Source organism: Prionailurus viverrinus, unplaced genomic scaffold, assembly GCF_022837055.1.
Source record: "Prionailurus viverrinus isolate Anna unplaced genomic scaffold, UM_Priviv_1.0 scaffold_50, whole genome shotgun sequence".
Taxonomy (NCBI): domain Eukaryota; kingdom Metazoa; phylum Chordata; class Mammalia; order Carnivora; family Felidae; genus Prionailurus; species Prionailurus viverrinus.
Genome location: NW_025927613.1, coordinates 1,160,895 through 1,175,348, shown reverse-complemented (window position 1 = coordinate 1,175,348; position 14,454 = coordinate 1,160,895). Strand labels below are relative to the sequence as shown.

Genomic DNA, 14,454 nt, shown 5'->3' with positions numbered 1-14,454 from the left:
CTGGGGAGGTGGGTGTGATGCACCTAGCGTGGCGGCGGAGGCTGCCGCTGAGGAAGGGCGGTAGTCAGCCGTGGCAGCCGGGTCAAGGGTGGGCTCTTGTAAGGGGAGCTGGTTGGGCATCCAGCTATCTGGCATTTTTCATCTCTTGAGATCTGGTTTACCTTCGGGCTAAAAACGGTAGGAGCCTCTTGGAAATGTTGCACAGGTTGGACCTGATATCGGAGGTAATGGGGACTAACAGGCATACCTAACTATGCCACCTTGTGACCCGGAATGACCTGTGTCAGCTCTTCCTCCTCACACTTGGGGCAGTGGCTCTCACAGGCCTGCAGGAAGAATCGCCCCAGTCTTTTTTTTTTTTTTTTTTTCCTAAATACTTATTTTATTCTTGAGAGAGAGAGCGAGCACAAGTGGGGAAGGGGCAGAGAGAGAGGGAGACCCAGAATCCGCAGCAGGCTCTGAGCCACCCAGGTGCCCCTGGATCGCCCCAGGCTTGAGGCACAGGGATGGCAAGGAGAAAGGGCAGCATCTAGAGGGTGAGGGCCTCTCCTTCCAGCCAGACGGGCTTCTACCGCCCTCTCCTGGGCATGGCTGCGGAGCCGGGACGCCCCTGGAGACCGCCCGTTCCAGGCCTGAGTGAAACGGTCAGCTCAAGAGAAACAGGGCTTAGGAATGGGGAAATAGTCACAAATTCACAGATTCCTGTAGAAGGAAGTTTCTTCAGAAGTTACAACACCCAGGGCCTCGTCTCTAGCAGTCCTGTTCCATGAACTCCTGGATGTTTCTTTCTTTCTTTTTTTTTTTTTAAGTTTAACGTTTGTTTATTTTTGAGAGTAAGACAGAGTGTGACTGGGGGAGGGGCAGAGAGAGAGGGAGACACAGAATCCGAAGCAGGCTCCAGGCTCTGAGGTGTCAGCACAGAGCCCAACGCAGGGCTTGAACTCATGGACCATAAGATCATGACCTGAGCTAAAGTCAGATGCTTAACTGACTGAGCCACCCAGATGCCCCTGAATGTTTCCTTCTTAAAAGTGCCAGAAGAAAAAAACCTTGGAAGGTTGATCATTCATTCATTCATCAAATATTGAGGTATACTATGTAGCCAGGATGCAAAGTTTGGGGAATAAAATACTCTTCCCTCGTGGAACTCACAGTCTAGTGAAGGAAGACAGATGCATAGATAGATAATTATAATACAGTTTCAAAGGTGAAGGAAGAGAAACATGCAACTCATGATGGGCATGCAAAGGGGGTGAGCAGACAATGTGTCCCAGTGTGGGAACAGAACACCACCAGATGGACCAGGATTGTGGGCCCAAGTTACTAATACCACATCTCCTCATTGTTAGCTCTGAAGAGCAGTTCTCATTTCCTCCAAGGGAAGTTCTTGCTGAAGTCTTGCCTCACTTTTATGTCTGTGTTTAACACAGTCTGTCAGGGCCTTGCTTTTCACAGAGGGGCATGCTACTAGATGTTACGTTTGAGCATCACTGACATGACCGAACTCTAGGGATGCTAATATTCGATGCACAAAAACATCTCCCTGGGAGCAGGTCGGCCTGTGCCTATGGACATCCTTGGGAAAATTCAGCTTTGATCCAAAAGAACCAAATGTGCCTTACGTACCATTGCCTCTCCCTAAATGCTTGTTGAAAAACAATAGACTCTCAGTGTTCTTTTTTTTTAAGTTTATTTATTTTTACTTATTTTGAGAGAGTGTGTGAGTGGGGGAGGGACAGAGAGCGAGGGAATCCCAGGCAGGCTCTGCACTCTGAGTGCAGAGCCTGATGGAGGGCCCAAACTCATGAACCGAGAGAAGCTGAGCCCAAGTCCAGAGTTGGATGCTTAACCAACTCAGGCACCCAGGCCCTCAGCGTTCTTAAACCAGCCCTTTTTGTTCCCTTGGGTTGCTGAGTTTCTTCATCTCTCAAGGGGAATAACATTCCCTTGTGGATTTGTTGTGAGGGCTGTCATTACGCACCCAGGCACCCATAGCCATGTCTGGCCCGTGGTATTATTTCAACGAAGCAGCAGAACTCAGCGCATTCTCTCTCCAGGGCCAGGATTGGTTACCGAGGACAGGTCACAGTGGGTGCCCTGGTGAAGAAAGGGAGTAAACTAAATGCAAGTTAACATGTTGGAGTTTAGGACTATTTACTGTGAGACTGATGATGTAGAGCTTTCTCAAGAAAGCTTCTTCCGGGCCCAACATAGTGCTTCAGTAATCACACTTCTGACCCCATCTCTCACAGGCCCCAGGGGGACTGGAATCGGAGATCCTTCAGAAGCAGGACTTCACAACGTACCCTATTCTTGCGTCATCAGGGTGGAGAAGTGACAACACAGAGCCCTCAAAGAAGTACAGAGACGTGAGGATCTCTGGGGGTGGGGAGAACAAAATGCTAGTAGTTGTCTGATAGCTGTAGGGTGGCTTCATTGTCCAATTAACAAGTACCTGAAAACAGAATCTGATGGAACGAGGCTCAGTTGATTACTGTGATTCATTTCCACACTTCATGACTAGAGAAAAGAAAACCAAATGCCAAAGAGGACTGAATTGTAGACCTTCTCCAAGTGGAAATTGCCTTAGATCCACAAGTCCGATCTTAGTGACAGTTGAAGAAACTTGCCCACTGATGAGTGGCAGAGGGGCTGGCAACCCCCTGATTTCCCATCTAATGTGATTCCAGTATTTCATGCTAGAAAAAATAAACCTAGAATTATTTAGCTGGGAGAACAAAGCACGGCTACATGACAGTTCAGGAACACGGAAGTGTTATACCTCTGGGTAGTTAACCAGCCTTCTAACTGTAGGTGAGGACAAAATCCAGTCATCCCTTCGGCTAACATTGAGTGCTAGCTATATCTCACTCAAAACCATTTCCGGCTCCATGAGTTTCGTGAATTCACTGTTCTGCACTTCGTCTTGAACGAGATATGGGAACATCTATTGAGTGTAAAGAAGGGAAGTCCCCCGCCTCTAGGAAGGTGAGCTGCCCAGTGTATTCTTGATCACATGTACTGAAGAGGTCATAGTGGTGTTAGGACTCATCTATACAATCCAAACACATTGTTTGGTTTTGGACTATGCCACTTTCTGATTTTTTTCCCTCAGCTGATGGCCCTGCCTGCCCACCCCAGACCACCTAGGAGGGAAGAGAAGTTGTCTGTGGCTGTCCTCAGTGCTTAAAGGTGCTGTAGTGGATGCTATGCTGTGCCATCCATCCGGACACCCCTCTTCAGGACTGACACTCACCCCTGTGCCCCCTCCTGTCCATGCTGCTGGGAATTTTGGTGGCTAACAGTTCTCAGCTGAGACCCATCTAGGGATTGCCCTCCATTGAAAAATCATCCAAGTCCACACCCCCTTCTGAGACAGCCTGTAGCGGTTGGTCAGTGTGGGAGGACAGAGGTCTGATTCTCTTGCCACTGCGGGGAAAACTCTGAAGGGTCACAAGAGCTCCAGAGTTCCTGTGTCCAATTCTGTGGACTTCTCGCTCTCAGGTGGTACTGATACCAACACAAGCTTCATAAGCCTTTACTCAGATTTCTTTAAAAAACAAAACAAAACACACTTTATTTATTGTTTTTAAGTAATCTCTACACCCAGCATGGGGCTGGAACTCACAACCCTGAGATGGAGAGTCCCACCCTCCACCGACTGAGCCAGCCAGTGGCACCCTTTACTCAGATTTCGGTCTCAAAGTGTGTTTGCCCGGAAACTCAACCTGCCAAGAATCGGTGCCAAGACTACCAAGGAGAGCTGAATCTAAACTGTGATTTTGTTTTATTTTTTATATTTTACTGATAGATTGGTGTGGTTGACATCTTTATTGCTTTGGAGGTGGGGGCAGGTGCTCAGGAGCTCTTGGTGGGGGCGGCTCCCTCTTCACCTGCACAAGCTTCTGGCAGCCATGTGCACATCTGGGCGGTACTTGCTCTTGCGGGTCGTGTGCCTGGTGCTACTGAGGGTGGCCCGGGCATTCTTGTTGACAGCAGTCCTCACACAGGAGGTGGCAGGTTTTCGCTGGCTGGATCTCTGCTTCCTGATCACTGCTGCACCATGCCTTTGGTCAGCAGCTCGGTGCCCACCCGTGCCCACCCATGCCCACAGTCTTGCGGTGAAACAAGCCTGTTGTAGCAGAAGGAGTTGTGAGCCTTCGGTTATCTGGTTGGGTGCTGGGTGTCTTCTTCTTCCTCTTGATCAGGAAGCTGGAGCAGCGCTACACGACTGGACGCGGCAGTGGGCACACCTGACGCAGCCTCGCACTATGGGAAAACAAATGGGGATTTCAAAGGATTTCAAAGCCGAATCACCTGTTGGCCAGCTGGCAGTGAGGCCCCCCATCCTCGGTTGTAGGTAGAGCATGAGTGGCCCCCGCACACTGGATCAGTGCAATTGTTGAAACCCTCACTGGCCGTGAAGTAGGATGGGATCCTGGGGAAAGGCAACGCATCCGTGGGGGAAATACACCGTGTCTGAGAAGTTATAAAGACCGTGGGATTGGGCGGCTGCTCTGCTGGAGGCTCTTGATACCTCGGGGGAAAAGGTGATGAAGGGCTGAGGGTAATTAATCACCAGCTAAAGGCCGACTGTAAAGCCTGAGGCCCTCCTTGGCAATTTATAAAGAGACTTTTACCTCCTGCATCTTCAGGACCCTGAGAATAAGCTCCAAGATTTAATTATGACAGTAGGAGAGCTCCCGAGAAGTTTGAATTCTTAACTCTGGCAGGTCTGTTTGGAAGGAGACACGGACTGGGACATCTGGGTCGATGCTTTTGAACATCCTGAATCCCCCATTCTCCTGCATCCCTCTGGCCTGCGAAAGTACCTACTTCTTCCTGTCAGAGGCCATCCCTCCTCCCTTACCCAGCTGGGTGCCCCCTCATGGAAGACTGCCCTGCAGACACCAGTGGGCCTGGCCAGCATGTACTGGCTGCAGATGGTTGAAGATGTGTTGGGCTGGGTTATGAAGTGTTGGATCAAGGAGGGTGGGATATAAAGTTTGATAAGGAAGATGGATATGGAAGTAACTTCCCGTGATACAGGACTTAATGCTCTAACAAGGCCCCCAAGAGATGTTGCTAATACTCGGATAAGGTGGCTCTTAGAAAGTCAGAGGAAGCCATGGCCCACATTAAGTGAAGCAGAAATGCCAGAACAGGGTGCCTGGGTGGCTCAGTTAAGCGTCTGACTTTGGCTCAGGTCATGATCTCAGTTTGTGAGTTCGAGCCCCGTGTCGGGCTCTGTGCTGACAGCTCAGAGCCTGGAGCCTGCTTCAGATTCTGTGTCTCCCCCTGGCTCTGCCCCTCCCCTGTTCGTGCTCTGTCTCTCTCTCTCTCTCAAAAATAAATAATAAAAAATTTTACAAAAATGCCAGAACAGTCATGGTAGATGGTGGAAGAAAACATCAAAGGGCTAAAAAACGTGGGCATCTTAGAGTAAATATGCTAAGTAAAGCCAGAAAAGTCATGATTATGTTCCATGAGAGGGCCCAAGGGTAGTCCATCTACTGAAGCGATGAAGAATGTCCTGGTGAGACAGGCACCAGTTTCATTGAGAAGCTCAGGGATGGCCTCGCCCTAAAGGCTAGTGCTGAACTGTCACAGAACTGGGCTCACTGGTAGCAGTGGGGATGGCAGGGCACTGGAACAGGCAGGTGGTGGGTGCCTAACTGTTGGAATCAAAGTAACTGAATTACTGCACTGGGCGGGAAGGTTGGACAGGCATCCAGGGTCTGAATCTGATTGGCAGATTGCTGGAGATGATTCACAGAACATAGCTTTCCTAGGAACGAGATAGATGGCATTCAACAAGGCTATTTTTTTTTTAATGTTTATTTTTGAGAGAGAGAGATAGAGCAAGTGGCGGAGGGGCAGAGAGAGAGGGAGACACAGAATCTGAAGCAGGCTCCAGGCTCCGAGCTGTCAGCACAGAGACACGGGGCTCGAACTCACGAACTGTGAGGTCATCACCTGAGCCAAAGTTGGACACTTAACCGACTGAGCCACCCAGGCACCTCTCAACAAGGCTATTATTGCCCAATCTGTACCATAAAAAGAAATCAAGGATGGACGATCAGGAGGCTGAGGACAGCCACCTGATAAAAAGTTACAATTCATTAAAAGAGAAAACCTTATAGTTCCTTCCTGTTTCTACACCTGAGCCAGCTTTAAAAAATCATCCTTTATTGGGGTGCCTGGGTGGCTCAGTCAGTTAAACGTCTGACTTCGGCTCAGATCATGATCTCATGGTTTGTGGGTTCAAGCTCTTCATCGGGCTCTGTGCTGACAGCTCAGAGTCTGGAGCCTGCTTCAGATTCTGTCTTTCTCTCTCTCTCTCCCTCTCTGCCCACTTGTTCTCTCTCTTTCTCTCTCTCTCTCTCAAAATAAATAAACATTAAAAGTTTTTTTATTGAAGTATAATTTATTTACATTAAAACTCACCAATTTAAAACGTACATTTTAGTAAGTTTTTCAAATTAACCATCACCACAAGATAGGTAACATTTCCATCATCCCACAACATTCCCTTATGCCCAGTGAGGTACTAGAAGAGCCAACTTATAACATCTAATGAGATCTGATTGTTAGCTAGCACCTCTTGCATACGCAGTGTTCAATGACATCACACTGGATACATGAAATTGTCAGTGGAAGGGGTATTTACACCACAGAAATTGGCAAATGCTACAAACCAGGGCTTCCTTCCCACTGAAAGCAGGTTGTTAAACATTTACTAGCCCACCACTGCTCATGCCCCTTTGCAGTCCAATCCCCATCCAAAGTCTGGCTCCTAGCCACCGCTGATACTTTATCACAAGAGTTTAGCGTGAATGGAATCATATAGCATGTAGTCCTTTGTGTTTGTCTTCTTTCACATAGTGTATCTTTATATATTTATTTTTAATTTATTTATTTAGTTTGAGAGAGACATAGTGCGAGTGGGGCTCGAACTCACAAAATTGGGAGATCGTGACCTGAGGTGAAACCACGAGTCGGACACTTGACTGACCCAGCCACCCAGGTGCCCCTCACATAGTGTATTTTTAGATTTATCAGTGCGGTGTGTATCATTAGTTCCTTTACCTTGATGAGCAGTATTCCATTGTTTATGTAATGCTGATGGCCATGTTTCCATTTGGGGTCATAAAGTTCCTATGAACATTAATATATCATTAGTAATTTTTCATTTCTCTTTAGTAAATGCCTGGGAACAGGGCTCCTAAATTAAATGGTAAGGGCATGTGTAACTTTGTAAGGAATTGCCAAAGCCTTTTCCTAAGGCTATCACATCCTGCATTCCTACCAGGAACATCTGACCAGTTTCTCTGAATCCTCACCAGCATTTGGTGTTATCAGTTTTTAATTTTACCCATTAAAATTTTTTTAAAAATGTTTTATTCATTTTTGAGAGACAGAGAGAGGCAGAGCGTGAGCAGGGGAGGGGCAGAGAGAGAAGAAGACATAGAATCTGAAGCAGGCTCCAGGCTCTGAGCTGTCAGCACAGAGCCCGAGGCAGGGCTCAAACCCAGAATCGTGAGATTATGACCTGAGCCAAACCTGGATGCTTAACTGAGGCACCCCTAATTTTAGCCATTTTGATAGGTGTATAGTAAGATCTCATTTGTGGTTTTAATTTGCATTTCTCTCATGGCTAATTATGTTGAATATCTTTTCATGTGCTTATTTTCCCTCTATATACCCTTTTTGATAAAACATGTTCAGGTCTTTTGCCCATTTTCTGGTCAGATTGTTTGTAATTTTTTTCACTTTGAGTTTGAGAGTTCTTTTTACATTCAAGATACTGCTCCTTTGTTAGATCCATGATTTGCAAATATTGTGTCCCAGTAGCTTGTCTTTTCATCCTCTTCACATGGGCTTTCCAAGAACATATTTAAATTTTAATGAGGTCCACATTCTTGATTTTCCCTTTTATGGATCATTTGGCATCAAATGTAAGAACTCTTTGGGGTGCCGGGCTGCTCAGTCGGTAAACCATGCAACTCTTGATCTCAGCATTGTAAGTTTGAGCCCTGCATTGGGTGTAGAGATTACTTAGAAATAAAAATCTTAAAAAAAAAAAAAAAAAAAAGAACTATTTGTCTATTCATAGATCTTGAAGATTATCTATTTAAAAAAAAAAGTTTTATAGTTTTAGTTTATATTTAGGTCTGTGGCCATTCTGAGTTAAATTTTGTATAGGGTGTTAGATGTAGGTTAAGTTTTATTTTGTGCCTATTGCTCTAGCTTTGTTGAAAAGGTTGTCTTTCCTCCATTTTATTGTTTTGGTATCTTTGTCAAAAAAAAAAAAAAGTTGGGCACATTTGTGAGTCTGTTTCTGGGATCTGTATTCTGTTCCATTGATCTATGTGTTTATCTCTCCACCTACAGGGATACCCAGCATTGATTATTATAGCTATATAATAAATCTAAAATTTGGGTAGACTGATTTCTCACACTTTATTCTTCTTTTTCAAAATTCTTTAAGTTATGCTAGTTCCTTTGCCTTCCACATAAACTTTAGGACAACCTTGTATATGTTTACAAAAAAAAAAAAATATTGGGATTTTGGTAGTAATTACATTAAACCTGCATATCAGTATAGGGAAGAAGTGACATCTTTACTATGTCAAGTCTTTTGATCCATGAACACAGTATGTCTCTCCATTTATTTAGATCTTTGATTTTTTCATCGACATCATGTAGTTTTTACCATATATATCTTGTATGTTTTGTTAGATTTATACCTATGTATTTTTGAACAATTTTAAAGTGTATTGTATTTTTAATTTTGGTGTCCACATGAGTGTGTGTGTGTGTGTGTGTGTGAATTTATTTTTAGGAGTTTTTTTGTAGATTCCTTTTTTGTAAGATTTTCTACATAGACAATCATGTCATCAGTAAATGGGGACAGTTTTCTTTTTTCATCTGTATGCTTTTTATTTCCTTGTCTTGCCTTATTGCACTGTCTAGAACTACTAGCAGTATGTTGAAGAGGAGTGAGAACAGATATACTTGCCTTTTTCCTGATCTTAGGAGAAAAGTGCTCAGACTTTCACCATTAAGTATAATATTAACTGTAGGCGTTTTGTAGGTGCTTTTGTCAAGTTGAAGAAGTTTCCCCATACTCCCATTTTTCTGAGAATATATATATTTTTAATCATGAATGGGTGCAGACTTTTACCAAATGATTCCTCTCCATCAATTGATGATCATGTAATTTTCTTCTTTGGAGGGTTACTGTGGTAGATTACACAGATTGACTTTTGAATATTGAGCCACATTTGCATCCCTGGAATAAACCCCAGTTGAGCATGGTATATAAATCTTACCACAATTTGATACAATCTATGTGCTGATACTTTGTTAAGGAGTTTTGCAGTTATATTCATGAGAGATATTGGCCTGTACTTTCTTTTGTACTATTGTTTTGTTTGTTTTCATGGTAATACTAGGAATTGGGAAATATTCCCTCCTATTTTGTGGAAGAAATCATACAAAGTTAGCGTTACTTCCTCTTTAAACATCTGGTAGAATTCTCCAGAGAAACCATCTGGACCTGAGAGCTTTTTGGGGGGACATGGGGCAGATCTTTAAATTATGAATTAATTCTCCTTAATTGTTATAGGGCTATTCAAACGATCTGTTTCACCCTGGGTCAGTTGTGGTAGTTTGTGCTTTTCGAAGGATTTGGTCCATTTTGTCAAATTTATGAATGTAGAGTTTATAGTGTTCCCTTGTCATTTTTTGATATTTGTGAAGTTTCTAGTGATATGCTGTGTTTCATTCTTGATATTTGTAGTTTCTTTTTTTAGTCAGTCTTGCTAGTGGTTTGTCAATTTTATTGGTGTTTTTCAAAGAACTAGCTCTTTCATTGATTTTCTCTTTTTTTCTTTTATAAATTCCTTTGCTTTCTGTTCCTTATTTTTTTTTGTTATTTCCTTGCTCATGCTTGTTTTGAGTTTACTTTGGTCTTCTTTTTCTAAGTTCTTGAGGTGGGACTTTAGATAAAATGTATGCATTTAGTGCTTTGATTTTTCCTCAGCACTGCTTTAGCTGTGTGCAACAATGTTTGGTATGTTTTCATTTTTGTTCAGTTCAATGTATTTAAAATTTATTTCCCTTGAGAATTCCTTATTGCCCCGTGAATTATTTAGAAGTGCATTTAGCTTTGAAGTATTATAAGATTTTCCTCCTTTCTTTCTACTGTTGGTTTCTATCTTATGTCCATGGTCATCAGAGAACATGTTCTGTATGACTCCATTTTTAAATCAGTTGATATTTGTCTTATGGTCCAGGTTACGGTCTATCTTGGTATATGTTCTGCTGGAGCATAATAAAGGTCTCTTCTGCTGCTGTTGGGTGGAGTGTTCTATAAATGTTGATTAGGCCCTGCTGTGTTGTCATTTCAGTATTGGCACCTATTGATTGTCTTTTTTCATTCAGTTTGAGATCTTCTTGGTTCTTGGTATGATGAGAGACCCCCTCCCCATATATAATGACTTTATTTATTTTAATGTTTATTTATATTTGAGAGAGAGAGAGCGCACAAGCAGGGAAAGGGCAGAGAGAAAGAGGGAGACACACAATCCAAAGCAGGATCCAGGCTCTGAGCTGTCAGCACAGAGCCTGATGTGGGGCTCGAACCCACAAACTGTGATATGATCTGAGCCGAACTAGGATGCCTAACCGACTGAGCCACCCAGGTGCCTCAAAACTTTATTTTTTTAAGTAATCTCTACACCCAACATGGGGTTTGAACTCACCACCCCAAGATCAAGAGTCGTGTGCTCTTCTGACAGCCAGTCAGGCAACCCATGTTGACTTTTTATTGGAACCTAGATATTTTTGTGTTATGAGATTGAATAAAAATTTAAACTTCTGTTTTAACTAACTTTCTGTGAACTGCTTTGGCATGGGAAGGGGAGGTGGGACTTCATGACCCTCCTCCACCAGCTCTAATCTCTGGCTTTGAGATTCCCCCCTCTGCAATGCTCCCTACAGCACAGTGCAGGAAACTATCTCTAGGTTCGTGGCCATTCTGAGTTAATTTTTGTATAAGGTGTTAGATGTAGGTTGTTTTATTTTGTGCCTATTGCTCTAGCGTTTGTTGAAAAGACTGTCTTTCCTCCATTGAATTGTTTTGGTATCTTTGTCAAAAAAAAAAAAAAAAAAAGAGTTGGGCACACCTCTCAGTAAACTGAGGCTATCATAGGGCTCATCTCATTTATTTCCCTTTTCTCATTTAACGAAGTTCTGTACTACTTGCTTTTCAATATCCATAAACATTTTTTATAATTTTGTCTGGTTTTTTAGTTGTTTATAATGGGAAGGTGATTTCTGTCCGTGGAAGTAGAAGTCTTTCTGAACCAGTTTTTCAGCTGGAAACAACTGATGTAAGAGGCTAGGCCCCTAGAACAGCATGACCCTCTTGCAGGTCCAGCATAATATGTCCTGGACCATATGGACATTCCACAGATCATCACATTACTTCATTCAAGGTAATAATTCCCCTGGTCCTATAAGGACTTACGACCATTTGCTTAATACATGCTGGAGAAAGAGGCACAACCATTTGAGAAACTGTTGTATACAGGGTCTTATCTGATACTGATGTCCATGGATCTGAAGCATCATCATGGCCTCCTGGTAGAGTGGCAATGTATGGGGATGGGGGTGACAAATGTATTCCAGACCCAGGTCTAGCTCTCAGTGGTCCTACTGGGTTCGTAGATCCACCCAACGGTCATTTCACTGGTCCTTAATGGGTAACTGAGATGGATATATTTGATAGTTGGCAGAACTACACTAACCATGATAGGGTTAGAAAGGCCAGCACGAAGCTCCTGAAGTTGCTGCTACCATCTCAGGCCAAGATAATAAAAACTACCATAGTAGTGGCCCTCTTGCAGATCTAAAGGATGCAGGGATGGTGGGCCCATTAAAACACTATTTAATTCACTAGTCTGGTCCCTGGTAAAATAAGAAAGTTCTTGGAAGATCTCAATCAAGTCATTTCAATTGTATCTGCTGTGCTAAATGCTAAATGTGGTGTCTTTGCTAGAGATTAACACAGCCGCAGGTACATGATAGGTGGCCATTAATCTGAGCAATATATTCTTTTCCATCTCTGTAAGAAAGGACCATAAAAAGTACTTTCACTACTGGGATGAGCAGGAATAGTCTTGCACCTGGACCATGTAAAACCTCCCACCCTGTCATAATATGTCCTGGACCATATGGACATTCCACAGATCATCACGTTACTTCATTGATGACATCATGGTAATTGTACAGGATGAGCAAGAAATGGCAAGTGCACTAGAGGCCTTGATAGGATAAACATCCTTCAAGTAGTGGTACACAAAACTGCAAATACCCAGTAATGTTTTTAGAGGTCCAGTGGTCTGGACCATGCCAGGATGTTCCCTCCAAAGTAAAGGAGAAATTTTACTTCTCACATCTCACTCCCAAGAAGGGAACACAGTGCCTGACAAACCTCACTGGGGTCTACAGACAGCATATTCCACACTTGGAAATACTGTTCTGACACATGTATCAATTCTGATAATGGACAGATGCAGTCATGGCCTGCAAGGGCATAATGACCAGGTACCTTATCAGGTAACCTATTTGGACCAGAAGTACAAGTTGAGGGGGTGTGGGTAGGAATCTAGATGGGGAGTAGAGAAGGGAGACGAGTACCAGTGCAGACAGGGTAAGTTACAGCAGCAGGGGCTACGGCCTGTCCCAGACCTTCCTCTGTTAACCAGTTTTCCCAGGAAAAGAGGCCCATCAAATCCTGAAGGGATCACTGTAGAACTCAAGAAACAATGGATCCGAACAGCACGAAAGGTGGACTATAGTGAAGACCTAGTGTGCTGCCCAGATTCCCCGCTTCAGGACTGAAGCACTCATTTCCCAAGCTGCTGAGAATGCGGACGGTGCTCTTCTGAGTCCCCTTGGGAGCTGCCTTTTCCCGAAATCAGACACCTCACCCAAGAACATGGCCCCTTTTTAGCCAATGTGGGGGTACGTATGTGGCCACTTGCCTCAATAGAGTACACATTTCCACACAGCCATCCTAGCTTGAGTGAGAGGGACTGACAGAGGTCTTTGTTGAGACCAGCTTAACCTCCTCCTCTACCGAGTCTTCCTGGACTCCCCCACAGGTGTCAACCCAGTCTAAGATCCCTTCATCATAAACTTCCTGCACACAAATTTCCAATTCAGTCTGTTTCGCCAGGAACTTACACTATGACAAATATTTAAACACTTTTGAGATGAGCTGTGTGGAATGTTGTGGTTGTTGCTCAGGCAATTTCAGAGATGTTCTGATGGGGACATGGTGGTGTGGAAAGATGTGTTAAATGAGCTTTTCACCAGTAACAGTAGGGATGAAGATCATTGAAATGGCAGATTTCAAACAACACCAGTCGTAAGTTTCAACATACCTTGAGTTATGGAGTCTGCTGGCTAGTGTGTGGCTGGCTAGTTTTCAGCACAACTGATGATAGACTTCTATCAGTTGGGATGGCCTCATGTGAACCAAAGTGCTTAACGGACTCATAGTGGTAGATGAGCTCAAACATTAGGTTAGAAACTAGTCTCTCTGAGCTTCTGATAAAGACAGCAAAGAGTCATAAATTGTGTGACCTCACATTGTATTGGAGTGACTAGCACAATCCATTTGTCAGCAGTTGGATCTTTTTTCCACTTGTAGACCTTGAACTTAGGCAGAATTATCTACTTCCCTTATCTCCTATCAAGATACCTGTTCCATAATTACCCAATGACTAGCCCTATATCTTAACCTTGCTCTGGAAACCAAGATGCCATCTTTTTCAAAATTTCAGGGTTACAGAAACAAAGTAAGTTCCCTTTTTAAGCTTTTTTCATTGCAGCTGCATTTTCTCCAACAATTACCCTTAGGCCTTATTTGGATCCCTTTAGAAAAGTGCTTATTCATATTTATAGCTTTATAAATATACCTAACAAAAATGACTTTTAAGACCTAAGACATATCAGCTTGTTAAGTAATTTGCCCATAGCACCCACGGGATATAGCCTATAAATGAATTTTATTTTCCCTTCCTTTTTAGCACCAAACCCCAGTAGCTCAAGAGTACAACCTACTTGGAAGTTCTGCCCCCAGTCTACTCATGCCCAGTAAACAGCATCTGAGAACACAATCTCTCCAGTCAATGGTTTTGTAATAGCACTGCATGGTGACAAACGGTAGCTATACAGCATAATGTATAGAATTATCCAATCACTACGCTGTACACCTGAGGATGTAACACGGTGTTGTCAACTATACATTAAAAAAACCTAAAAATTAAAAAGGTAAAATTTATCAAAACTTACGCACACACGTAAAGACCATACATGGTGCCATTTGCTTGAGAGAAATGTAAATAAAGGTGCAGTACTAAATCATAACTGCATAAA

General features: G+C 43.4%; 1 long non-coding RNA gene across 1 annotated transcript; it reads left to right on the top strand.

The window, feature by feature from the left end:
• Positions 1-12,675: 12,675 nt before the first annotated feature.
• On the top strand, positions 12,676-14,195 carry LOC125159483 (uncharacterized). The gene is made up of 2 exons (XR_007149797.1): positions 12,676-13,035; positions 14,106-14,195. It is a non-coding gene; the product is annotated as an uncharacterized LOC125159483 (long non-coding RNA).
• Positions 14,196-14,454: the final 259 nt, after the last annotated feature.